General features: G+C 31.4%; 1 protein-coding gene across 1 annotated transcript in view; it reads left to right on the forward strand.

Annotated features, from left to right (window-relative positions):
- LOC129230455 (uncharacterized) overlaps positions 1-27,478 on the forward strand; it is a 192,830-nt gene that overhangs the window by 12,216 nt on the left and 153,136 nt on the right. The gene's annotated exons all lie outside the window — the stretch shown is intronic.

Consider the following 27,478-nt stretch of genomic DNA (forward strand, 5'->3'; position numbering starts at 1 on the left):
TAAATTTCTATTTTTGCATTGTAATAGCATTATTTCAGCATTCATTAACGAAAATTTTAAATTTTCTGCAATTTTTTAACCTTTTTTTTCATTTCTTTATTATTTTTGTCGCCAATATCATAATACATTAAACTTTTTTAAAAAAAATTCTGAAATATCATTATTTACTCATACTTTTGGGCACGTGTTGCTCGTTGAGCACGAGTTTTTTCTTAACTATTTATTTTACATTAACAGTTTAGGTGTTCTTTTCCTTTTTGAATGTTACTTTAAAATTATTTGCAATCATTTATAGCAAGTTCATTTAACGCTAATTTTCGTTTTTGGACGTTTGCCCCCCGTTTTACAGGTTGAAAGTTATTTTTTGAAAATAATTTTGAACTTTACCTTTCGCAGTTACTGCATGCATATACCAAACATTTAGAGAAAAATCGTTTGGTTTTCATTGTAAAAGTTACATTTTCTCACTTTTTCTACAAAACATGAAAATGACGTCCTTGAAAAATTCTACTAATACAATGGCATTAGATTAAATTTTAATGAAAAGTGTTTAAACTGATCATATGCTCTTAAATATTCACCATAACCTAGTTTTCCACCATCTTAATGTCACTCGGCGACCATGCTCGGAGAATGATTAATCATTCTCCTCTGCTAGCCATTAGACATCACGTGATTTTGAGAAAGATGGTGGAAGAAAACTTACTCTTGCGGAAACATGTTGTTATCTCTATACCCTTTGCTGCTCTTATTAAGAATAAATACAAAATTTTTAACCGTTGCATAAGCAAAGTAAATATTTTTTTCATTCAAGTAGTTAGTTACACATATAATTATGTCTTTAAAATAAAACTAAAGCTCTAAAATACCAGAAAGATCAAATTAGCATTTTTTTTTTTAAGTTTAACGACATGGAATATTACGAAGTGCTAATATTCAAGCGAAACTTATCTTAAAATACAATTAATATCCAAAGAGTTTGCAACCCAACTACTTTTTATGAAAAAATTTTTGTATTTTAGTGAGCGCTGTACACATTTAACTACATGTAAAATTTAAATGTGTACTTAACTTATAAGTGTAAAGAAACTAATTTTCACTTCCTTTTACAAAAACGAAAGTATGGTATTCGCAAAAAAAATTTTCACTCAAAAATCGACCTTAATTTTCATTTTACTCGCCCCATAATAAATGTTGAGTTTTTTTTTTTTTTTTTTTCGACCCGACCACACGTGTATATGTACCTAAGAACATATAGATGCCCGAAATATCCATTTTGACGTTTCCCGATTTAATTGCAACGAGTTTTCTCGTAACGTCTGTATGTACGTATGTATGTATGTATGTCGCATAACTCAAGAACGGTATGTCCTAGAAAGTTGAAACTTGGTACGACTCCTAGTGGAGTCTAGTTGTGCACCTCCCCTTTTGGTTGCATTCGAGTGTTTCTAAAGGGGTCTTTTGTCCCTTTTTGGGAGGAAATCATTGTTAATTTCGATATTAACTCAAGTGGTGTTATCATTTGGCGGACACTTGGCGATATATCGCCAGTATTTTGGTCGCCATGTTTTCCCCCCAACTTGGCGACAAATTTTGTGATATTTTTTTTGTTTTTTTATTTTTAAATCTGATTTCAATTTGGCCACTGTTGGTGATATTTAGAGAGTAAACTATTGAATCACATAAAAGTTGCCATTAATGGGGAAATGACATTAAATTGGAGTAAAAGGAAGTCATGTGATGCACACATCAGTTAGTTTCCATAAAGCATACACGCATAGCCCCTTTTAACTCATTATTATACAATTGAAAATCTCGTTTTAGGGAACAATTGTATTTTGGAGAAAAATGCACGTGTCATCAATACTACAAAGTATACATTTTTCTTTATTCACATATATTTGCTTTTATGCGCATCAACTCCTTTGTAAGTACACATATACAATTCTATCAGCAGGCTTTTTAGTCTGCATTTGGACTATAATATTCATTAGGGCATGCGCTCCTTAAATTCATGACACACATTTCAGAATACCAACATATGATGAATGACCCACTTCATTCATAAGGCACTAAAAGTGATTCTTGTGATATTCGTATATCCAACAAATGAAATTCCACAAAAAGAAAATAAATAATTAATTAATTATATACTTCACTGGATTTATTTTAACATTCCATAAACAGTTCAAAAAATAACGCTTTTTCTTGCTGAAGAAGACTGTACAAGTCTAAAAGCAACTTCGAAATTCAAAGAGTTTCTTGTTTGTTTTACGTACCCTTTTTTAAATTTCATAACCTAATCAAAACTTTTGAAAGGAAAAATTGGACTTTCAATTGGTTTTATTTAATTTGTCTTTCCAAAAACAATGTTCCATATTATTGCCAAAACAGACCATACTTTTAATGCAAAATCTCAACAAGTAAATCATTAGAGTGATCTGATGTATCAACTCTTGACTCACCAGGGGTAGCAACTCACTGCTTCAAAACTATACTAATATGCTCCAAGAATTATTAGTACCTAGTCAAAATTAATTTCTGATTAGATAAGGACAGAACAGCAACGTAGCGTTTTGAGTATAAATCGAATATTAAGGTTATTGTTGAAAGGAAAAAATACACACACACATTTCGTGCACTTTTGTGCATGTGCTCAAAAAGTTGTTTCTCTTTTCATATTTGTTTCAGAAAACAATAGATCTATTGCTACTATCGAGCATCCATTGTTGCATAAAGGAAATGATCAAAAAACACTATATTTTTCAACATCAGAATGACGTTTCGAGTTTTTATTTTGGTTGGAGTTTAACCTATGGATGTACATTTCCTCCTATATTGTTTGTTATACTGTGACAAATTGAAAAGATTAACTTTAAAAAAAAATGGTGTGCTTGATTTTATCTGAGCAAATCCACTTACGCTGTTCCAAAACATTAAGCAAGTTATTTAGCTTCTCAAAATTTGCAAAAGTTTTAAAATTGTATGCAATAACTGTACATAAGTGAACGCAATGTTACAATGAGAAAGTAAATATTGCCATGGCAGGTAAAGAGCAGTAACTGTTTTTTTTTCCCTTCCTTTTTTTTTTTTTTTTCATCTATTGCACGATAGTTTTATTGTACAAGCTTGCTTATTTGGTGTCTGCTGAAAAACGTCAAATTTCAACATTCCCCAAATATTAGTATTGAATCCAAAATGCATTTCGTCAAATATCTCGAAAAATCATTTTCTGCACATAGTACTGTTTACCTGCCCACAGCAGTATTGCCGTATTTTGAGAGCTAGTTAAGTCAAATTTGGGCTATCAATCACAGTACTTTTGACACTGCATTGTTTCAACTTACCGAACTAATAGCAAGCAATACTTAAATCCATATCTCTTCGGCCATTAATGTATATTATACACTTATTTTAATTGAATGTATATCAATAGCAGAAACAGAACTATTTATTCAATTTGCTGCTCAAATAAAGATGTTACAGAACTGTCAACGCCTTTTAGCGCCCGATAAAACAATGCTGCATTTAAAATCCACTGGGGAACTCTCGAACTGACCGAACCGGAAACATTCAATTGTATTCCTCCCGGAACGAGATTAGTTACCCCCTCTTCGCTATTGTCATCTATTAAACTTAACGGGATATTAGAGAAGAATGTCAGAAACCAGTGGTGGAACAAGTTGAGGAATCCATTATGTACTCCAGGCCCGCTTTCGCCTAGTATTCTGTCACGCTTGTAGGACACTCGCGCTTCACTTGACTCGAAGAATAGACAGATAGGGAAATCTATTATTCCTGATTCCGGACTAGAATGTTCCTGCCATCGAATGATGCTTGCATTCAGGTGATCCAGCAGATTTATTCAACTGATTTGAATTGCTGAGCGAACAGCAATTTTCATAATATCCACGCACGCTTTGGAATAATCTTTGTTGAAGAGAATTTTGACATTTGCCATGTTCCATCTTGCCATTTTGTTCTCGTTTTTAGACTAAGCATTAAGAAGGACAAGGCTGTAAGCATACTACTTATCTTGACACATCAAACGTTTTGCAACGATATTTATTTAACCTTGCCTAATTTGGAGCCAGGACGAGAGAAGATGGTAAAGAATAATTGAGAAACTTAGACTGTTAAATAAGGTTGATTAATCTTTAGATCCAGCTGATTTATTCAACTATTTAAGTAGCTCAGTAAACAGCAATTTTCATAATATCCACAAACCTGGACTAGTCTTTGTTGAAGAGAATTTCGACTTTTGCCCTGTATTGGTATCTTTTTGTAGACTAAAAGCTAAGATGCACAAGTCAATAACCTTTTACCTAACATTACCTACCTTGACGTTTCTTTAAAAGTTTTGCTCTAATATTTATTTAACCTTGCAAAATAATAGATCAGAACCAGGACCAGAGAATAATGGATGGTATAAAGAACCATGCATGAGCTACGGTTTTTAAATAAACTTGGTTAATTTTCAGATCTAGCTGATTTATACAACTACAGTAGAACCTCGTTTTAAGCGGGGGTTACGTTCCACTGAAATGCCGCGTAAATCGAAACCGCGTAAATTAAGACCTAATACTAATGTTAAAATAGGGGTTTGATTCCATAGATAATAAAATACTTCATTCTAATGATGACTAATTGTATAATAAGTTTAATGCGTACTCGACTTTTATGCACAACATGCATAAATAAAACATTAATTAATTTCGTGTTCTGTTTATAAACAGGAGCTGGCTATGATAGTCTTTTGCCTGTCACTGAAATTTTTTCACTGTAATTCTTTGCAGAGCATTAACACATCCATGATCACTTGCGTCATTTCCATGGTAGAATCTTCCTTCCCTGACAAATCAGAAAAAACATTTCTGTTGTTTAGAAATGGCTTAAAATTTTCAATGTGAACGTTTTTAGTTGTGCGTCACCGACGTTAGCATCCTCGTTGGTTTTGGCCTACTTTGTCGCTCCTAAAATCTCTTCTTCCAGGGACTTCTGAACTGTGTGAGTTTAATAACTTTACTTCTGGAAAGAGCTCTGGAACCAATCGCATAAAATGTCTCCAGTGACCCAAACTCGATTAATAGCACACCAAAATGCAGTTGATTATGCATAATCTGCAATCTTTAGGAGTTTGGATTTTGAAAGAGGAGAAAATTTTATCTGTTTGCGTTGCCGCATCGGCGTAAAATAAAATAAAGGTGTCAAATGTTAAACCGCGTATAATCGAAACCGCGTAAAATAAACCCGCTTAAAACGACGGTCTACTGTAATTTGAGTTGCTAGGAGAAAATCATTTCCCATAACAACCACGAATGCTTTAAAATAGCTTGTTTTAAGAGTGATCTTTATTATAACAAAGGAAGTAGAGTCTTGACATTTTCCATGTAATGTTCTCGTTATTTAGTCCAAACATAAAGAAGTAAAGTCAATAGATGTCATTTCTCTTGACCTTCCATCAACATTTTTTCTGGCGATATTTATTGAAATTTGCAAACTAATGAATCGAAAGTAGGACATTAGAATTTTAGTTTCCACTTAGAAAACACAATTGAGGCGGTGATAATCCAAGGGATGTAAGTGGCAAAATTAAAAATTTATGGATAACTAGTACCAGTACAAATTATAGATGAAACTCTCCTTTGTCTTGAGGTAAGAGATAAAACTAGCAGGTCTGGTAGGTACTGTTATACAGAATGATTTAGAGAAAAAAAACGATCTAATTATCACATGTGCATCACACGACTTCTTTTTACACCAATTTAATGTTATTTAACCATTATTACAATTTTAATGTGATTCAAGAGTTAACTCTCTATATATCACCAACAATGGCCACATTAAAACCAGATTTAAAAAAAAAAAAATTCGCCAAATTTGTCGCTAAGTTGGTGACAAAACTTGGCGACCAAAAGACTGGCAATATATCGCCAAACGTCCGCCAAATGATAACACCATTTGAGTTTGCATCAAAATTAACAATGAACTCCCCCCCAAAAAGGTGCAAAAGACTCCTTTAGAAACACCCAAATGCAACTAAAAAGGCAGTGCACAAATAGACCTCACTAGGAGTCTACATACCATATTTCAACTTTCTAGGACATACCGTTCTTGAGTTATGCGACATAAATACGCACATACACACATACGTACATACATACGTACATACAGACGTCACGAGAAAACTTGCTGTAATTAACTCGGAAAACTTCAAAATGGATATTTCAGGCGTCTATACGTTCTTGGGTACATATGTACGTGTGGTCGGGTAGAAAAAAAACTCAATATTCATTTGGGGTGAGCAAAATGGAAATTAAAGTTGATTTTTGAGTGAAATTTTTTCGCGAATACAATACTTCCTTTTTTGTAAAAGGAAGTAATAATGAAAGCCTACCTAGGACTTTATCTTTAAACGCGTTTTACTCAAAACTTGAAAATGTCCACCTACATTCCTTAGTACTGCATCAAACATCCTTAAGTACTGTTAAACTTAAGTACTGTCAAACATTCTTAGTACTGTTAAAACAAAACTGGTCGTTTTCCGAAGCGTAACTCATACTTACATGTAATTTTGTAAGATTTTAGTCGAAAAATCGTTGGTCAAAGATGACGTTATGACGACTAGTTTGTAAAATATACTAAGTTCTATTAAAAAATATCTGAGTGAAAAGACTAAAAACAATTAAAATGACTCTATATACTCCGACATGTTCTTAAGAAAGTACACAGAGAAATAAATTAAAATACATATATAATATAAGAAATCTCAAGTTTTTTATTCTCATTTATAATTGTAATGCAGTATAAATGAAGGAAGCTATAGTTAGAGCAAACTTAAACTGACAGCATTGTAAAGGCTTTGCTGGTCCTAGTCACAGCATTACGATGCTGCCAAGTTAGGTTTGCCCCAAGTATACGTTTAAGGCAAAAGATATGTTGCGTACAGCAAGAAGTTGTGTTTAGAAGTTGTGTGCCTGCTCCTAGTGTCGTATATACAGACTGCCCTTGTATAACAGGGTAATTGCACAATACGGTTTCGATATTAGATTGAAAACTTGAATTTAATACTTCATGGTTTTGCTATAACACAGAAGTTATGTTTAAAAAAGATGAAATTTCATTTTTGTTTAATATACATTCTGTTAATTTTTGATCTAAACTCTAACACGTTTTAACTTTGTTTTTATGAAACTTGGTTTTGATGTAACACGGTACACATCCCTTGATTCACATTGTTTCTAAGTTTCGTATAACATGGTTTCGATACAACACGAAACTCGGTTTCGATACAACACGATACATATTGACATGATGTTTACTATGTACATGATTAATTAGTGTAACAAATAAGTTTAAGAGTTATTTTTAAAAAAGTCTTGTATAACACGGTTTCGATAATACACGGAACGGATTAAACGTGTTATACGAGGGACGCCTATATTTGTTAATGAGGCTTAAAATCTACAAGGATTGAGGATCGGAAAAGGCGAAGAACCCAAGTAGGCTTAACTTTCCTGTAGTTCATTCTGTCTCTGATGATGGATAAACTTGAATACCTTTCATATGTGGTTTGAGCAACAAAAGGTGCACACCGTCAACTCTAGTAATGAAAGGTTTTCCTTTCTTTTTAATGAAATGCTTTAACACTTCACATCACGTTTGTTTTTAATATTACTGTGACAGTACAGCGCCACCTTTAAACTTAATTTAAAAGTTTTTTTTTAATTAAATTTATTTTTTTTTCTTTAACAATGTCATAAAAAATTCGTGAATATGTAAAGTATTCTAGTGCAGACTGCTTATTCTCATGTCAATTTGTTGCTTTTCAAGATTTTTTTTAAAGTGTTAAAGACGTTTCTGACACCCTGTATTTTAATAACTTATTGGTTAATTGTTAGCGTCTTGCATATTTGAAAACTATTTTAACGAAACGAGATAGATGACTATGCCCGTTAAAGTAATCAATATTTTTTATCGAACCTGCTTGACAAAACGCAAATTCAAAATGCGCTCAAACAGGCTAAAAATGCTTTTTAAACTTTAGTTTTGACATCATCAGATCCAAAACCAATGATATATGGGAAAGATAATTGCTTTTGCAGGACACATAAAACTATCGGCAAAATAGATGTTTGAGGCCTTTATCGTCTTATCATATCGCAATACTTCTTTTTCAGAGGATAAGTGTTCTCATTATTCTTTATAAAATGGTATTATCTTTTGGTTATAGTACTCATGAAACAGTATCATTAAGTACTTTTTTCAGTATATATTGTGAGATTGTCTCTAATCTGAATCAACAGGATTGGTACAACTCTTAATTTCTTTGGAACTCCTCTTTTACGTTCGGTCAAACATTTAAATATATCTCATAAATGTACTCTTTTTCATGGATATCCCTGTGTAAACATTATGAGAAATATTTTTCTATTTCGTGGTTTTTGTAACCACGTTTACTTTTTCAAATAAGTTTTAACCCGTATCTGGTGCAATGAGGTACTTTAGACCCCAGAAGAGTTGGACTTCCACATTCAAACGTTTGGTACCGCTTACATATAAAATGTTAGAATGTGTCCCCAAGGACCCCTATATCTACCAGTGTAATGAGGCCCTGACGACAGTGCCGCCAATAGCCTTCATTAACATACATATAAACCATATAAATACAGATAAGCAATACAAATAGAGATAGACAAATACAGCTAAACAATATAGAATACAAACAGCTTAATAATTGTACAGGAAACACTGATCAATTTCTATTGACATAGCGATTGAACAAATAGTCCAAGAACAGAATTTGTATAGTATAAAAGTAAATTCTTATAAAAATTTTGTTCGCATAGGTCAGTTCATATAAAAAATAACATTATGTTACAAAGGTAAATAGTTGCTACAAGGATTTTTTTAAAGACAAGTACAGAGATATTTGACATCGCTATACTTTTATTTGCAACACAAATCAGTCAAAAAACATACTTTTTGCACTCGTTATTACATTTTTACATTTATGTTATTTGATCGTATTCATAAACTCAACCCTATGTGTTATTCAAGTATTTCACTTACAGAACTGTTTTTGTATTTTTAGAAATTGAAAATTTGTATGTATTTATATAAATAAACAGTACAACAATCTTCGGAAACTTTCCTGATATAATTTGGTGAAAATGTTAGGGATTGAACAAAAAATATAATGTTGGGGGTTATATGTCCTCTTTCACCACTTACGCTGCAAAGAATATCATCTCGCAAATTACGTGGTTAACATCGTGAATAAAATATCTTTTTTTTCAAAACTATGTTTTATGTTGATTTATTTCATTTAACGAATAACATCTGTAGTCAAAAAAAAAATGTAGTTTTAAAAAAACACATATATATATATATGTAACTAAAAGCCATTTTATGAAGGTACTTTTATGTACCTATAAAATTTAACTCATTCATATTTAACTAACTAAAATATGCTACATAATTAAAACGCGCAATCCAAAGAAATGCATAAAATCAACATCTTCATTTTTTTCCAAAACTTATTTTATGGCACGAAAGGAAGAAGGAACACCAATCCTACTACCGAAAGTAATTTTAGAAAATGAATCCGGAAAACTATAGAAGTTATTTTCAGCTACGTTAAAACTTTTATTAACAACTACGAATCTCTTCATTAAAAAAGCTACAAACACTCAGATGAACACAAAACTAATGCTGCGAGTAATTAAAGTAGCCCCAATATCCAAAATATCCATATTTTGTGGCTGTATGTTCCCAGGGAATGAAGCATTAATCTTTATACATACTTCTCTCTACGTATAGTGTTATTTTCAGCTTATAAAAAAAGCTTTAAGCAAAAGGTAATTAAAATTTATGTTACTCAAGACACAAAGTATGCTCTTTTCCTATTTTTTGTCATTTTATAACATTAAGAATAATGTAAAAACAAAGATAATGCATTCAATTAAAGCCATTCGCCTTGTAAAAATTCAGGCATTAAAACTCCGAGGCAAGTTTATAGACTTTTCATTAAAAATTTTTAACAGTTTTTGTTTTGACGGGGGAGATAATTAGTTTTTGTAAGAAATAATGCATGCGTTTGAATTTATATTCATTTAATTTAAAAGGGAAACTAATAATTCTAAGTAATGTTTAGTTAGAGTGAAAACGTTTCAGCACTTGTCTTTAGACGAATGTTTAGAAAGTTTTTTCCTCGTTTAAAATATTTATTTCATTATAATTTCATTGAGCACAAATAACTCATTTGTTATGGAAATTAGGTTAAGTGTACGATTTTGATTTGATTTTGTTTTTTTATAATTACTGCTTTAATTCCTTTAAAATAAACGACTTGAAATTCAAACATTAAAACTAAACTTGAAAGGTCGAGCTAACCTACAACGTAGAAAAGCTTTCCGAAATATGTATGCAGTAAACTCTCGATTTTCCGCTAGGGTTCCGCTGGTAATCCGTGGTGTGAATTACCAGCGAACTTGAACTTCAAATTTCATTTTTTTTTTCGATGATGATTTACTGAATTTAGATCAATACACTCATTGTAACATAAAAGTAAAAACATTATTTTTAGACATGCCAGTTTCTTTCTACACCCCTCTCCCCCCTTTCCGATGACATCAAACTATCCAAGGTCACATAATTCTGACTAGTTGAAATCTGATTTTTAAACCTAAATTATTACTACTTTATATCACACATTTTCTGGCTTTTTGATCTACACTACTTATGTTGCAAAAAGTCCAGTTTTGTTCAAAACTATTCCATTCCATGCGTTTTTAGTGTTAAATCTTTAGTTACACGACAAACGTCAACACTAACAAAATTTCGTTTCTGACGTCCTGTGGTTTCTTTTTATGAGGTTACTTCAAAGAAATAGTTTATCAACCCCCGATTCCGAAAGCACTACCAAGAGTTCAAGAGTGCATTTATGCCTCATTATGAACCACTTGCAGTGTGATGTTGTAAAATGTCTATAACGAACGGAAGTGTGAACTGGAATATGGATTAGATGTTGCCGTGTAGCAAAAGGCTCTAATGATAAGCATTTTTAATTAAATGTTTTTCACAAAGTGCTTACGCATCGCAAGTTTGTGTAATTGAACTTTACTAAGAAAAACTTCTATGTTTCTGTTTATATTTACGTATCACTTATTGTAATATGTGCAGGAGTTTTGAAAATATGATTTTTTTAAAATCTGGTTCATCTTTTGTGCCTATCATGTTTAGTACAACCATAAGAGTTTTTTAATACATTTTTAAAATTAAATGTACAGTATAGTAAAATTTATAAAAATACAATAAAATAAAATGTTATCAACAGAACAAGGCTACATCTTAAACAGTGATAAAATAAGCTTCGCAATATTTATTTGAATTTTGTGAGAATATAAATTGACAAATAAAATTTAATTGCATTTCCTCATTTGTACAAGATTATCCTCTATGATCTTGCGTTTTAAAAGCACTACAATCAACACTAAATGACAGGGTCAGATTTTCTCTGTTTTTTCCGGTTTTTGAGAAGTTTTAGGATGATTAATTAAAAATGTTTGTGTGGTTTTGCGGCGTGGTGCTTTTATTTAATCTACAACAGTTCTTATAATATGTTACAAACATTTTTATTAACTGTTCTACTATAGAATTGGTAGTACAAAAATAATGGTACCAATAAAAACATAACATGATGTGCATAAAATAAATGATAACGCAGTGTGCGAAAATCTACAGGCGAAAACATAAACTTGGGTGGCCCGCTTGAATATCACAAATGAAAAACCTAAATGTACGTGACCTATCCATTAAGCGTTAACTTTAAACCATTGCACGCTGTAAACTCGTTTAGGACAAAATTTCTCAATCATACATCATTTAATATCGCTCTGATCCCTTTCAGTCTCATTCTAAATTAATGACAATCAAAATATTTATTCTCAACATTAAATTTATAGTATCAGAGCGTTGCCTGTCCCAACAGCACACCATTAACTGGCATTATGCTCGGAAAATGTCACATATTCTGCGGGTGCTAAATTGTCATGATTTATTTTATCGCTACCTTCAGCCAGCTACATATGCAGAACCACTGGATAACAGAATTGAACAAATACAGATTTACACAGAAACAAGAATAATTATACACTAGGTATTATCTGAATCATGGAGGTGTATATCTATGATCCAGAATTAGAAGCCATGTTTGATGATAAGCTTTCGCTCACTTCTATTAAGTACATTAAGTGCTACAATGTGTGGCTGTAGTGTTAGAACTTTATTAAATGCAGCAAAGATGTAAAGGGATATAAGTGGACAGTTCAAAATTTTCAGTAAAACGCGTATAGTTGTTGACGCATTTTTTGTTGATTTTCTTTCCTAAATCATGCTGTATAGCAGCATTTACTAGGGCTATTAGTACAATCACTTGCCCCAAAATAGATGAGAGGTTCACCTTCCATTTGTACTGGTTATCTCTATATTTTTAATTTTTGCACTTAACACCCCTTTGCTCCTTATTGCCTCAAATGCTGTTGTTAGCATTTAAGGATAATACATATTTTGAACGGATAAACTTAGAGTTTTATTGTTACAATGATTTGCTTAATGTCATGTTAATAATAACCTGACTATGATGGAAAGTTTTTGCACGTTTCTATTAAAATCGCGGTAGCAGAATTCTTTTCGGTAGTCTTCGATGCGAATTAAATACATAAAATTAGTCTGCAAAGCAACTTATCACAGAAGAATTCCTGAAAATTAAATTTTCGATTGTAAAATTTATACTGTAGAGATATTTTATGTAGAGAAGCTAGTCAGCTTCACACACACCAGAGGACTACGAACTTATTATTATTACATTAAACTTTTTTCTTCCTGTGTCATTTTGAACTGTATTTTTCTACTTTAAACTCCACACATCGAGAAGAAAGCAAATAAAAAATTGTTTAACTCAGAAATAATCAAGACTTCGTCAAGAATCTGCGACGGGTGTCGCACGTCGCGTTGTTTCTGCTACTGAGATTAAACCCCTAAGTTTAACGCTACCATGCGGGATCATTGTATTAGTGTCTACAGGTTTTTATTCATTGAAAGTAAGTAGTACACTTGTAAGTACTTGATGTAGTTATTATATTTCTCGAACATACGTATTTGACTCTTTTTGTCTCATTGATAGAAATGAATCCTTTTTTTCCCCTGTTGTATGTGAAATCATCAAAAACAGCGCAAAAACTGTGCCAACACTAACTATAGTCTGCAAAAATGAGAGTCACTTCCAAAAGAAAAATATACCAGAAGTATGAGTTTGTGCAAAAAATATTTGGGACCTAAGGCCAGCATTTTTTAGGGGACCACAAATGGCTAAAACTGTTTTTGCCAATGGCTCAAATTATAAGGTTTGACTACAGCGGGCCCCGAAAACAGATTAGCCTAGGGCTCCTTGATCTTTTAATCGGGCCCCATGCTAAATATAATATAAAGTATGAATTGTTCCCGGCTCCAGTTAACGAGGTTCAAATACTTTAAGAAGCAATGACGCTAAAAGCAGAAAGCAATGATTGTCAAAATAAAAAAGATGAAAGGAGTTTGATTATATCTAAAAAAAATCATTTACAGTTTTGTTTCACAAATGCCCGATGCTATGCCTCCATGTTTGATTACTAAACATCGGAAATCAATAATATGCAAAAGAGGAAAATACTGAAGCTTCAAATCAATGGTGCAAACATTTATATCATGCAGCAATCAGTGGAAGTCACAACTAGCAAAAACTAATCTACAACCCTCTTTGAAGAATGAGGGATTTTTTTCTTTGAAACATGCTCGGAATTTAAAGTAAAAACATATATTTACATTCAAAGTTCATGTGTTATTTTTATATTAGCCGTTCAGAGCAAAAAAAGGTGTAAGTCATTATTACTTTTAACCTGATTCTACTTAATGTGAAAGTGATTTTACTTTAGGTTCAACCATTTTACGATTGACAGCAATCGTAACACAGAACAGCATCAGTGTTTTGTCCAAAAATACCGTCTAAAGCATTCAATTATTTAATATCGTATTTACTGACTTACATCATATTTGCTCTAAACGGCTCCTATATAGAACATTTATTATTGCTAATTTTATTTCTTAAATAAATGAGTGTTATCGACATTAAACAAAAAAAGTGCGAAAAAAAGTCTCCGAGCATGATTTTGAAAGAACAAAGAGTAAAAACTTTTCATAAAAATTGCTTTTTATGATTTTACTTGGCATGCTCCCTAGTTATTTGATCAAATGCCGAATTTTCGTCTGGATTGTGGCCGAATATTTGGTATTCGGCCAATTCATAAGGGAGCATGCCAAATAAAATCACGACAAGAAAAAGTTATGCAAAATTTTTAATTGCTACCCAAATGTAAAGATTTTGTTTTTTGCCAGCACTGTACAAACTATGTAGAATTTACTTTTATATTTTTGTGAAAGTATCTCTTATACCTACGGAGGTATAAGTATTTCTTTCAAAAATGCAGATTTTACTTTAAGGTTTTCGACTTATAGCACGCAGAGTTTTCCGTCAATCGTTATTAAACTTTCAGAATATTTGACAGCATACAAGAGACACATAATAACAATATTTGAAGTTAAAATATTTAAAATTTGATGAAATATGAACGTTTGAAGCAGTTGAGTTTTCACTGCGCATGCGCGAAAGATATCAATTTATAACCTTCATAACCCAAAGCCCAGATAGATTCTTCACCTCGTGATAAAATTCCAGCTCGATATCTTAAAAATTTAAAAAGTTATCAGCGATCTAATGAATCGATTTTCAATAATTCTTTGATGGGCAACGACTCGTGAGGAATCGTTCGCAAATAATCTGTTTTTATCGCTAACCACACTGAATGACGGCAGGCAAGTGTTATCAGTTTGTGAACGACCCCTTACGATTCGTTGCTTATCCAAGAATTATTGAAATTCGGTTCATTAGATCGCTGATAACTTTTTGAAATTTCAGGCTATCGAGCTGGAATTTTATCACAGGGTGTAGAATCTATCTGGACTTTAGATTATGAAGGTTATAAATTGATATCTTTCGCGCATGCGCAGTGAAAACTCAACTGCTTAAAACGCTCATATTTCAACAAATTTTCAATATTTTAAAATCAAATTTTATTATATTTTTCTTGTATGCTGTCAAATATTCTGAAAGTTTAGTAACGGTTGACGGAAAACTCCGCGTGCTATGAACCGAAAATCTTAAAATAAAATTTGTAATTTTGAAAGAAATGCTTATATTTCCTTGGGTATAAGAGAAACTTTCACAAAAATACAAAAATTAATTCTACATAGTTTGTACAGTGCTGGCAAAAAAAAAATCTTTACATTTGGGTAGCAATTAAAAAATTTACATAACTTTTTTCTTGTCTTATTTTACTTGGCATGCTCCCTTGTAAATTGACCAAATAACAAATATTCGGCCACAATCCCGACGTATATTTGGTGTTCGACCAAATAACTATGGAGCAAGCCAAATAAAATCAGCACAAGAAGTTTGCATGCTAAGTTTTTAATTGCCAACTAAATGTAAAGTTTTTTTTTTTTTTTGCTGGCACTGTATATTTATATTTAAACATAATTTAGAGAAATTTCAAGCAATACATTATACATTAAGAAACTAAGAAGTATCGCTAAAATCAGTTTGAAACTAAAATCTGTAAGTCGTAAGAATTAGAGGAAAATTTAGAAAACCCATAGGAAAAAACTAGATTCGCTTTAGGGTAAAAAAAAAAAAAAAGTTTTTTCGAAATCAATATCCTGGATTTCTAAACATAAACAATAAGTATATTATTAATTTTACTTTTTATAACAGTAAATGCCAAACTTCGTATTTGTGTTCATTTCCTTATCCCTTAGTATAAATAAAACACAGTTTATAGAGATTCAATATTTATCTGAATTTTTAGAAAAGTAAAAACAAACATTTAAAAAGTTTTTTTCCTTATTCTAACTGATTAGTTGGAAAATAAGGGTCTTAAAGTTAGCTTTAAGACATCGATTTTTAAAGATGGTATAAATTTTTTAAGTTCCAGGAAAAGTGAAACATATGACGTTGCATTTCAAATACTTAGCATAACAAATGATGAACATGAAAATAATTTAAAATGTTAGTTATAACTAACTAGCAACTTTCCAATAAAATGTCCCCTCGTAGTTACGTTGTAAAAGCAATTTGTTCAGTAAATTTAATTGCGTTGAAGCATTTGCTTTTTTCCAATTGATTTCAAAGGCTAAATCAGTACTGCAACTACGTATTTTCAGTTCATTTTCAGGACTCAGAAACAAGTTGATCAACGTTGAAGCTAATAAGGAATATTTTATGATCCTTAAGAAAATCAATACTGAAATATTGTTTGAAACAAAACTGGATTGCCAATTAGCTAGTATAAAAGTTACGACTTCTATCATTAATGAATACGTTAAAAAAATATCGTTTTTTCTGAAGTTGTTTAATAAAATATTTTAGTTCAAAAAATGTTGTTTAAAAAGAACTTCAATAATTTTGTTTTAGCTTATTGTTTTATACTCATAAAAATAACAGTTATACGTTCTTTACCATTAAACTAACATAGAAATAGTTTTTACTTTTCTTAAAACATTTGTACAGTTTAATAATTTTATGCTTCTATCTTGGGTTACTAAATGTAAATATGCTTTAAAGGTTACAATTTTAAAGAAAAAAAAGTTGGATAACTCTAGAAATAATTTCTATTTGACAAAAAGGCAATGAAATACATTACTCTTGTGAATTATTTGTTATTGATTGCGAATCGAATAATATTTTATCATTATTTTAGATGTGTCATAATATATTCTGTAGCCTTGGAGTAATCAGACTGCAGTCCTTTGAAGCATGTTTAAGTCTCATTTAGCGTAAATTTTAATTTTTTCAATGGTATCCTTGGATAATTGAAAGTTTTTCAGAATTTGCTTCCCTCCTTTAACCATACTTCACTACAAGAATTTATGAATGGATGGGCAACTGCGTTTTGTTTCGTATTTTATATTTTGCGATACATATATTTAGTCACGCTGCTGGATAACTTCATTCTGGTTGGTTATTAAGTCATGCTGCTGGATAACTGTTCCACTTACATATTTAGAGTTCGGAACTTTATTCTGGTTGGTTATTCAGTCATGATGCTTCATAACTTCATTCTGGTTGGTTATTCAATTATGATGCTGGATAACTTCATTCTGGTTGGTTTTTCAGTCATGCTGCTGGATAACCGTTCCACTTACAGATCTAGAGTTCGGCTTTCGAACCGAAAAATTCAACTTTATTGCAAAAGGTTTATCCAATTCCTTATAATTTCTGTTGTAACACATCTTAGACCAAAACTTATCAGTAGTTGTAATATAAGTCTATTTAACAAAGTAAATGCATATTAAATTTAAATAATAATTGTGTTTACTGATCTAGTTGAAAGCGTTTCCTTAAGTGAATTTTCTCGTTATGTATGTAATTTTAAAGCATGTCTATGCAATTTAATTTTGCAAAATTTAACACGTGTTGTTACTGAAACAAACGTTATTTTAGCTACAAACTATTTAAGTCACGCTTAAACTATTCCTTATCTTTCTAGTTCTTATAATTTCCGTCTTTTCTTAAATATAGTTTTAGTTCTAAATTTAAGTTTTTTTCTGTTGTTCCTCTACGGTTTGAAGGATATAATAGAGTAAAGGCGCCATACTTCGTTCCCCTAACTTTTTGACCTCTGAGTAGCATATGTTACGATCATTCGATTAATATATATATATATATATATATATATATATATATATATATATATATATATATATATATATATATATATATATATATATATATATATATATATATATATATACAGGATATTTCAGTTAACAGTTTCAAAACTCCTAAGAGAGTAGGGTGCATCATGGCGACTTGAAATCATATAGCAATGTGGGGTCGGAAATGTTTCTCTGAAGTGCAAATGAACACAGAAGCACCATAAAAAAAAAAGACCGAAAATAAAAAATCTTTCTAAAAATGCGTGCAAAAAAGAAAAATTTAGATGGGTTTAAATAAGTGTTCGAAATTTTTTCAACCGGCTGCAATGCACACCTCGCACCTTCGGCGCATGGAACTCCGAACAGTCAGGAATACTCCTAGCATATCTCAAATTTATCGGGTCGGAAAATCATTTCCGACACTGCATTACAATATGATTTTGAGTCGTCACGATGCACCTTACCATTCTTAGGAGTTTTGAAACTGTTAACTGAAACCCCTGTACAACATCTCCAACTAAAGTTTAAATAAATGAAGCACAATTTGTTTCATTGAAGAAAGTGTTTTAAAAAATACGCTTTAACGATAATTGAAAACTGTTGTCCTATTCTCTTTCCCCCTACAATACCTCTTCTAAAAGAGGTAATATTGTGTTAAACCCAGGTAATAAACAAATATGGTTTAAAAGTTGTATCAAAGAAAACATCACAAAATGTGCATTCTTTTACAAATTATTTCATTAAAAAAATGTAACTTTGCTTTTTAAAGCTACCCAACAAGCGTCATAAATGGTTTTTTCCGCCCCAGTGCGTTTTGTGTTTGTCGCAAAGCGTATTGAGGTCAACGTACATATATTTTTACATGTTTGTCTTCAAAAAAGCGTTTTTAGCACCAAACGATACTATGCATCAACGTCTTTTACTTCAATCTCGATAGGTTAAAAAGCCGTAACATCATATTTTCCAATATGGTGGCTTCTTGCTCTAAGTGAAGTGAACCTTGCATAGCAAAACGCTCAGGTCATTCATTTTACATCTTAAACAAATCTGTCAAATACAACCAAACAATCGCATTTTAATATATGAAATGAGTATTTACGAATAGATATAAGATAACTCAAGTTTTCAAAAATCAGAATAAGTGCCTCCGAATGATAATGCAGGAGACTAGACTCATGAATCGTCAACAAATATATAGTATTATTGACCGCAACCAGAAAAAATATCACCAGTGACGACACCTAGTGTCAGACCAGGTAAACGTAGGGGAACGAAATTGGCCACGGGGACAAAATATGGCTATTTTACCCTTTAATGTATTTTGTTCAAAGAAAAACTCATAGTTTTCAAAACATCAATGATTAATAAACTCTGTGTACAAACTAACCAAACGGTTTTATTATATTTCATATAGTCGCACACTCAGAAAAAATGATCATTTTGTTCACGCTGCAAAACATTTTGTGTTTTTGTCAACTGTGTTAAATGAAACTGCACAGACAAAAATGCCAGCTAATTTTATTTTTACGCTAACTGAGAAACGTAACTTTAAAAGTAAAAATCACAAAACATTAAGGAGGCCCGCAACATCATCCGGGAAAAATACGAACTGTAAAGTATGTGGGGCTCTTTTGTGTTTCACTCTTGAAATTGTAGTTCGAGCAACAAGTCTATATCAGAGCCCGGATGTTGTCGGTTCTAGATGTCTTTCCGGAAATTAATATTTTTACTTCCGTGATTAACTTTTGACAATAAGTATATTTAGAATACTTTATTTAAATTATTGGAATGCAAAGAGTACTCGTACAGAACAAAAAGCTGTGTTGTTTGCGAAAGAAAATTTTTTTTTTCTACGCGTTTAAGGTTTTTTCCAATTTCAGATAGTTTAAACACTGCTCCTGAGAAATTTCCTAATGCCGAAACGTTTCATAAATTGTATTTTTCTTAAGCAAGTCAATAGTTAAATCTACTAAATGGAAATACTATTTATAGAAAACAATTGCAATGTTCTTTTCATATTCCATTCCTTGAAAAACATACAGTTGTTGCGCATAAAGCATTTATATCTAGAAAAAAATTAACCTAGTAAAATTTAACGGTTCCTTTCAAAAGCTATGTCTTAATTATCAACTACTTAACAGCTGTACCAAGCATTGTTTCGAATGATTGACAATCAAAACATTTATTTATACCAAATGATAACATTTCACAGCCAGATTTTACACGTCATTTGATTTGGTTGATGTTAAGCATTTGTTACAAATTGCTAAAGGATTTGATGATGTTTTGGAGATTATCCCAGATTTTATTATCAAACACTGCAACATCCCATAATAAGAGTGTATAATATTATGAATTATACGCTTTTAGAGATAGTGAGAGTTGAGAGAGTGGTAGAGCAGGGTTTATGTCCAAATAAAATGTTATAATTTATTTCTAGTTCTTCCAGTAGGTGGAGAAGTTTTAGACTTGCTTAGTTTTAACATTTAACGCAGCAGTTTGGTAAATCTAGAAAACTTTGTTTTAATTCTATGGAATAGTAGTAGAAGAAAACCTACGAACAACTAACACTTTCAAAACCAAAAAAGTAAGTATTTTGTCGTAACATTAAACGCAAAATATAAGTTTTGTAGAAGAATTTTTCCTCGGGATTATTGTATTTCTTAATATAAGTTTAATTTAATAATGGAATGCCCGAAATATATTTTGGATGATTTAAAAAAGGTAAAAACATGGAACCAGACTGACATGCTATATTCATTATTGTCAGCAAGTTGCCATGTTTTATTTATTTTTTAGATTATCAAACATGTGTATTGGAAATTCAATTAACATTAAATTCAGCTTAAAATTTACAATAATTCAAGTAAAAGGATCTTTTATATACTTTGCTTTGAATGTTACAAAATGCATAGTTCAATTGTAAAAATATAAATTATTCGCAAAAATGATCAGCTGCAATTGAAGCATTTTAGGATCATTGCATTTAACTTCTTAAAAAGTTAATAATATGTTTACATTCTATCAGTGCGTGCTTTGTATTCAAAAAAAGCAAAAAATAAGAAGAAAAGAAACATTGACCATAAAAATTATCCAATTTTAAACATTTCCATGCAAATATTTGCTTAAACTATGCTCAAGTATAAGGTTGTTTAACTTATTCCATTGAAACATATTTTCCTGATTTCGCAGAAGTTCTTCAAAAATCAGACTAGAATACGATAAAGATTCAATAATCGATTTGAGTAAACAAAAAACTACCTTTGAATAAGGAATGTAATAACATTTCTTTCAAATCCTTTTATACTAGCCATTTTGAAACATCTCTTCAAGTAAAATGGAAAAGTCCAATTAGTTAAGAGTACAGAATGAATGGAATGATTGTTAAACATAAATTCACCAACCTCCATTGAATCTAACGTTTCACGTCAAATGATAGAATTTAAAAAATAAACGAAATAATAATCCTATTCGTCGAAAAGCATGTTTATTAAAATACAGTTGGATTTAATTCGAATTCTAAACATTTCTATTAAAAACGAAGGCACTTAAATTAATTATGAATTCCTGTTGAAAAATCTCATGTTTCAATTTGCTTTAGTATAACCTTTAGTGAATGTAATACAAATTCATTCAATCATGGGGAAAAATAATGTATTTATTATCACTGGATAAAATCTTAATGTAAAAGAAATATATTTAATTTTAAGTATTCGTCTGCTAGAGATTGATTTAATTATTAAAATGTATTAGAAAAAATCATGAAATGTATGAAAACCTTTTTTATTAATTTTTAGCTAATATTTTTTTACAAGGCAAAAGTATCGACAAGAAATATGAATTTGCAAAACATTGCATTTAAATTTTATTTGTATAAGATGTACTATTTGAACTGTTTGCTGGAGCTAGTTCTGACCAAATTATTAGACTAAGACTGTTTTAAAAGCAAATTATTTATTGATTACATAACTATAGACACGTTACCGAACAGTTAAAAAATTATATAATATTTAGTATGCATTCCCTTGTTTTGATGAGTATTTTAAGTCTTTACTTTTCACAAGGTGTATACCATTTTTTAAATTTTTAAAAAAGGAGGTAATAAATTGTTTATACTTACTATTATATATATTCACATACACATACTCACTAATTACCTAAAACTAACTTTAAATATAACAGAACACACAAATAAAAATAACTAGTGAACTGTTTAAGCTGATTGAGGTTATGTTCCTGGTAGGTAGATAAACAAAGAACATAAACAAAGCAGACAGTGCTGCCACATGCAAAACGTTATGTTATGCTAAAATAACGTAATAATCAGTGTACAGTATGTACTGTACTTTAACAGTAAAATAAATAGTATTTTAGTACAAATACTGTACAAAAAACAAAAAAATAACTCTTTAGTCTAATAATTTGGCCAGCACTGTAAATATCAGGGATGAGATGTGAAGAAGTAACAGAAACAGTGTTAAAGTTGCGAATATTAGAGTTGAGGACACAAGTTTTGGGGGTAACACGTCCCAAAATCTTTAATGAGAAAAAAAGATTTATGAATAAAAATATCTTCGGCTCTATGCTAAATTAACGAATGTAAAAATTCGCTCTTTTCAGGAGAGCCAAAACAATATTTTTCTCACCTTACGCGATTAGTTATTTACAAAAGCGAAGCCGTTTTGTCGGATGTCTTTTCATCCATAAGCTCATTATTTTTTGCATTGAAAAAGGCGTTCCCTGTAACGCCGAAACACGTGTCTGCTGTAATTTGCAAATTTGTGCTTCTTCTAACGTTGTTGTGTCTTACTTTACTAACTTGGTAGCATTCGTAAAATCAAAATTGTAAACCGAAGGATGAAACAGCATTAATTTCAATATCTTTTCCAAGGAACATTCCAAATTTATGTTTTTATTTCTCTAAAATACTTTTCCAACATGAAGAAGAGTGATTTAGCATTAATTTATATAAAACTAGTTTTACCCGCACGGCTTTGCCCGTAATAGAAAAATTAAAAGGTCTTTTGGTTCGCCTGTGTGGCGAATTTTCTCTCCAATTGGCTTGTACTCATGTTACGGTTTCACGTTATGATAATTTCGTATCTCGCCAATTGGCTTGTGTCCATGTTACAGTTCCGCGTTATGATAATTTCGTAATTTACTCGTCCATCTTATGATAATTTTGTTCTTAAAATTGGAATAGAAAAAGAACTACATCGAATTTTCAAAAAATCGCTTCGAGGTGCACACCTCCATGCTACAAACTAATTTTTTGCCAAATTTCATGAAAATCGGAGGAGCGGTCTAGGCGCTATGCGCTTCACAGAGATCCAGACAGAGAGACTTTCAGCTTTATTATTAGTAAAGATAAAGATAAAGAAAACAAATTCTCCCCCATATTATCAAATTTATATAAAAAAGGGCTTAAAATTGTAATAGAAAAAGAACAAAATCGAATTTTCAAAAAATCGCTTCGAGGTGCACATCCCCATGCTATAAACTAATTCTGTGCCAAATTTCATGAAAATCGGCCGAACGGTCTAGGCACTATGCGCGTCACAGAGATACTGACAGACAGACAGAAATCCGGACAGAGAGAGATCCAGACAGAGAAACTTCCAGGTTTATTATTAGTAAAGATAAAGAAGAAGAAAGATAAACACATTCTTCCCCATATTATCAAATTTATATGAAAAATGGGCTTAAAATTGGAATAGAAAAAGAACCTCATCGAATTTTTGAAACATCGCTTCGAGGTGCACACCGCCATGATACAAACTAACTTTGCTAGGCGCCATGCGCGTCACAGAGATCCAGACAGACAGAGATCCGGACAGAGAGAGATCCTGACAGACAGAGATCCTGACAGACAGAGATGCCGACAGGGAGACTTTCTGCTTTATTATTAGTAAAGATTACCTACTTTACATTAACATTACTCATGTTTCTTATGATGATAAAATTTGTATGTAATATAAAAGTAAAAAATAAAGTGATTTTCCGGTTCTATTAACATGTGCCAATTACTGGATCACAAGGTGTCATACACTGGGGTATCAGGTGCCAATTACTGGTGATTTTGGTAACTTTTTATATGGATATTTTTATAAAAGTATCGATTCAAATATTTTTAATTTTAGTAAACCAAATAGATGCACAGATGTGCACTCTTTGATACAAAAATATTTACAAAAGAGTATTTTTTTTTCTAAGTACTGAAAACAGAGGTAAGTTCAAGGACAAACTCTTAAAGTGCCAATTACTGGGTTCTTTACCCTACATTCCTTTGCTTTTCACTGCCTCAATTGACATTGGTTGTTTTAGCTCTAACGAGGTGATGGTATGAACTTGTTTTTAACGGGAAAAAAATTTAAACATATTTCTCATACATATCGATGACGCTGAAACCGTTGGTAGGATCTAATGCTTTGCAAGTACGTATTATGTTTCAGTGCTAATCTTTATGTATCTTTCTCTCAAATATTGCAATGATAGAAACTTACAATTTTCAGTGTTTTCAGGAGATATCTATAAGTCTACTGAAGTAAAATATTTAGGAAAATTTGTTCATTTCATAGTTAATTAAAATTTTACCAATAGTGACTTTTTAAAGGAAAAAAAGAAAGTGTTTTGACCATAAAAACAGCTGTTAGGAACAAGTGTGAGTCCTGCTGCAAAACTTTTTGCGCATTATAATTATGAACGCATAAAAAAATATGAAAAAAATGTCAAAATAATGTTTAGATAATTTTTCTAGCAAAAATAACATGATTTTTTTAAATTGACGCTCATAGAATTGCGTTTAAAAGTAAAAATGCACTTATATTTTACTGCATCTCAGCATAATTAATATTTATTGAGCTACTTTTAATCTATAAAGAAACATGAATTCAGAGTTACTTGAGAGCTCTTGATTTTAATATTTTAAATACATAAAAAAAATTGAAAATTAATTTGAATTCTGAAATTTTGAGTTCAAATTGTATTTTTCGCAATCACGAGTTGCGACAAGACCCTACTCATTGGGTACTACCCCATTCGCTTGTTTCTAGAAACGGTTCCTGTCCCTGCTCTTGGGCTGTTACGTGTGTATAGTTGTGTATGTGTAGGCTTGCGTGTGTGCGTAGACCTGTGTGTATGCACGTTGGCGTGTGTATGTGTGTAAAGGCACGTGTGTGTGTGTGTGTGTGTGTGTGTGTGTGTGTGTAGGACATGGACACCACCGACCAGGAGCAGCGGCTACCGGGAGGAGTCACGCCTGCAGAGGACGGTGGGGTTGAAAAAGGAACCAAATATGAAGGACGGTCAAGTGAAAACAATTAGCAATCGTGATTGCTCAAAAAAATTAAGGTTTTAGTGTAATAACTCCCTTTAAACGGCCCCCATTTGATAGATTTGATTACCTAATTTTACTTTTACTACCTTAGGGCCTTTCCACCAAAAAGTCAACCCTTTGTCCCGCACGTAACGGTTCATATATTTCATTAAAAAGCAATCAGTTTAAAGGGTAATGACGAAACTTTTTGCTTAAGAAATCATACATACATTTGTAATTTTTTAAGCAGAAAAATCTGTTCATTAATATTTTAAAGTATAATTGCGGAACAAAATGAGCGTTTTCCGTGGAATGTCCCCTTGGCATGTTTATTGCAATTTACTTTGTAGAGGAATAAATTGTTCATTAACCTTAAGTCTGAAAAATAAATTAAATTTTAATATTTCGAAAAAAATTTGTCATTTTTTATCAATGTCTCTATAACTTTTCTAGACATTACATTTAAATATTCCACTTTCTTTATGACAATCATCGCACATTTTAATTGCACAATTTGGTTCAATACCGCACGCTGCAAACATAACTGCTTTTAATCGCAATGAAACTGAGAGCAACCATTGACTACATTCCTTTAGTACAGAATTAACCCTATATAGGCAAACATTCAATATGTGTGTGATAAAACCTGTCACAGCATATCAGATCCTCCACAAAACCATCGGATAACACATGCCAAATGCTCGCACACAATCCCATCTACGGACAAGACAGTAAATGCTTGAACTGCAAATCCAGCATTTAATGAGAGTAACAGTGATTGCCAATTAATGCCGGAGGATTTCGGGATGGATAAGGGAGATATCACGTGATTTATGATTGTTCCCTTTCGTGATAGACAAAGTGTCCGAATTCAAGGAACATATTTATTCCTTATCACAAAACGGAGAGCTAATTGTCGTTGATTGGTTGACATACAGCTCTTAAACGATTGATATTGTCCTATTAAAGTGCTTTGGAAAGTCACGCTCGTAGTTGATATGACGAGTTTAAGTATGGACAATAATATTTCTTTATCTGATGTTTACACGTTCTCTCAATATGCCTGACACATTTCAATTTTAAATAATGCGTTTTTTTAAATTGAAGCACGTAAATTTGTTTTGTTGTAAACTTTTTAAAAACTAGTAGAGAATTCAAGGATATTTGTTATTATACAAAACCTAGAATTTAGTTAAAAACTGAAACTTTTCAAAAATAACTACTTTATTATTATTTTTTGCACATTACCTATAGTTAATATATCTCAGTAATTTCCCACTTTTTGTAAATAAGAAAGTATTCACACAAAAATTAAATGGTAAATAACAATGACTTAAAAAATGATTTCTTATATGAAGGTTTAAATTTAACTTGCTAAGTTAACTGCAATATTTAACTGTAGAAAACCCATAAAAATTTTGATTCTTTTCGTTCATGCGTTAAAAGTTAGTAAGTTAGCTGATCCTTTAATAAACAGCAAAAATTTAATAATAGGCGAAAACTTTTATCCCGATGTTTTCTGAATAGTGTGTTAGCTTTAAAAAACATTTTGTCGAAATATATCGAATAACTAAATTAAAAATAGTTAACTTTTAGATTAGGACAAAATGCCAAAAAGTCTAGAACCTTTTTTCTTTGTTACTTAATTTAAAACAAGCTTAAAAAGGTTATCCTTATAGTTTAAAAAAAAAAAAACTATGTACATTGTTTAGTTCGACTATGAGCTCACTGGAACACAGATCTTGTATCTTCACTTTTTTTTGTACGAATTTTATTTAAAAATGTCGCGCCCCTTTAAAAATATTGAAACTGAATTCCGACTGCTTCATACTTGACACCAAATTTTGTATCGGAATCGAAACCTAATACACTATTTATGAGAATGATCAATGAGTACCTAAAAATCCTATAAGCATTTCATAGCTAACTGCCCAGGTTTACGCCATTCAAATATACCATTATACGCTATATCTCAAAAACGGGAAAATTGCAAGTCCTACAATCTGTTTTAGCGTCATCGATATGTATGAGAGTTCTAATTGTTAGATGTGCAGTTTATCTACAGTGTTGAGGTGGAAACAATTAAGGAAAACTTTTTAATTCTGCATTTGTTACTCTTCTGTTCAGCTGGCGATATCCATTGCTTCGATTCAAAATTTTGAGAAGCTGAAAACCTGCAAATGCTCAGTTCTAGACATTATGCCGTATTTGTTTAATTTAAAATCATATTTGAATGCCTTTAATATATTATCAATATTATGGTGCCTTAATTTGAGCTTATATCCCGTACAATGCGTTTGTTCGCTTGTCAAAACTACGTTGCTTGATTATAATGCATAAACCTAAACAAAC

The sequence above is a fragment of the Uloborus diversus genome, chromosome 9 (genome assembly GCF_026930045.1).
Source record: "Uloborus diversus isolate 005 chromosome 9, Udiv.v.3.1, whole genome shotgun sequence".
Lineage (NCBI taxonomy): Eukaryota > Metazoa > Arthropoda > Arachnida > Araneae > Uloboridae > Uloborus > Uloborus diversus.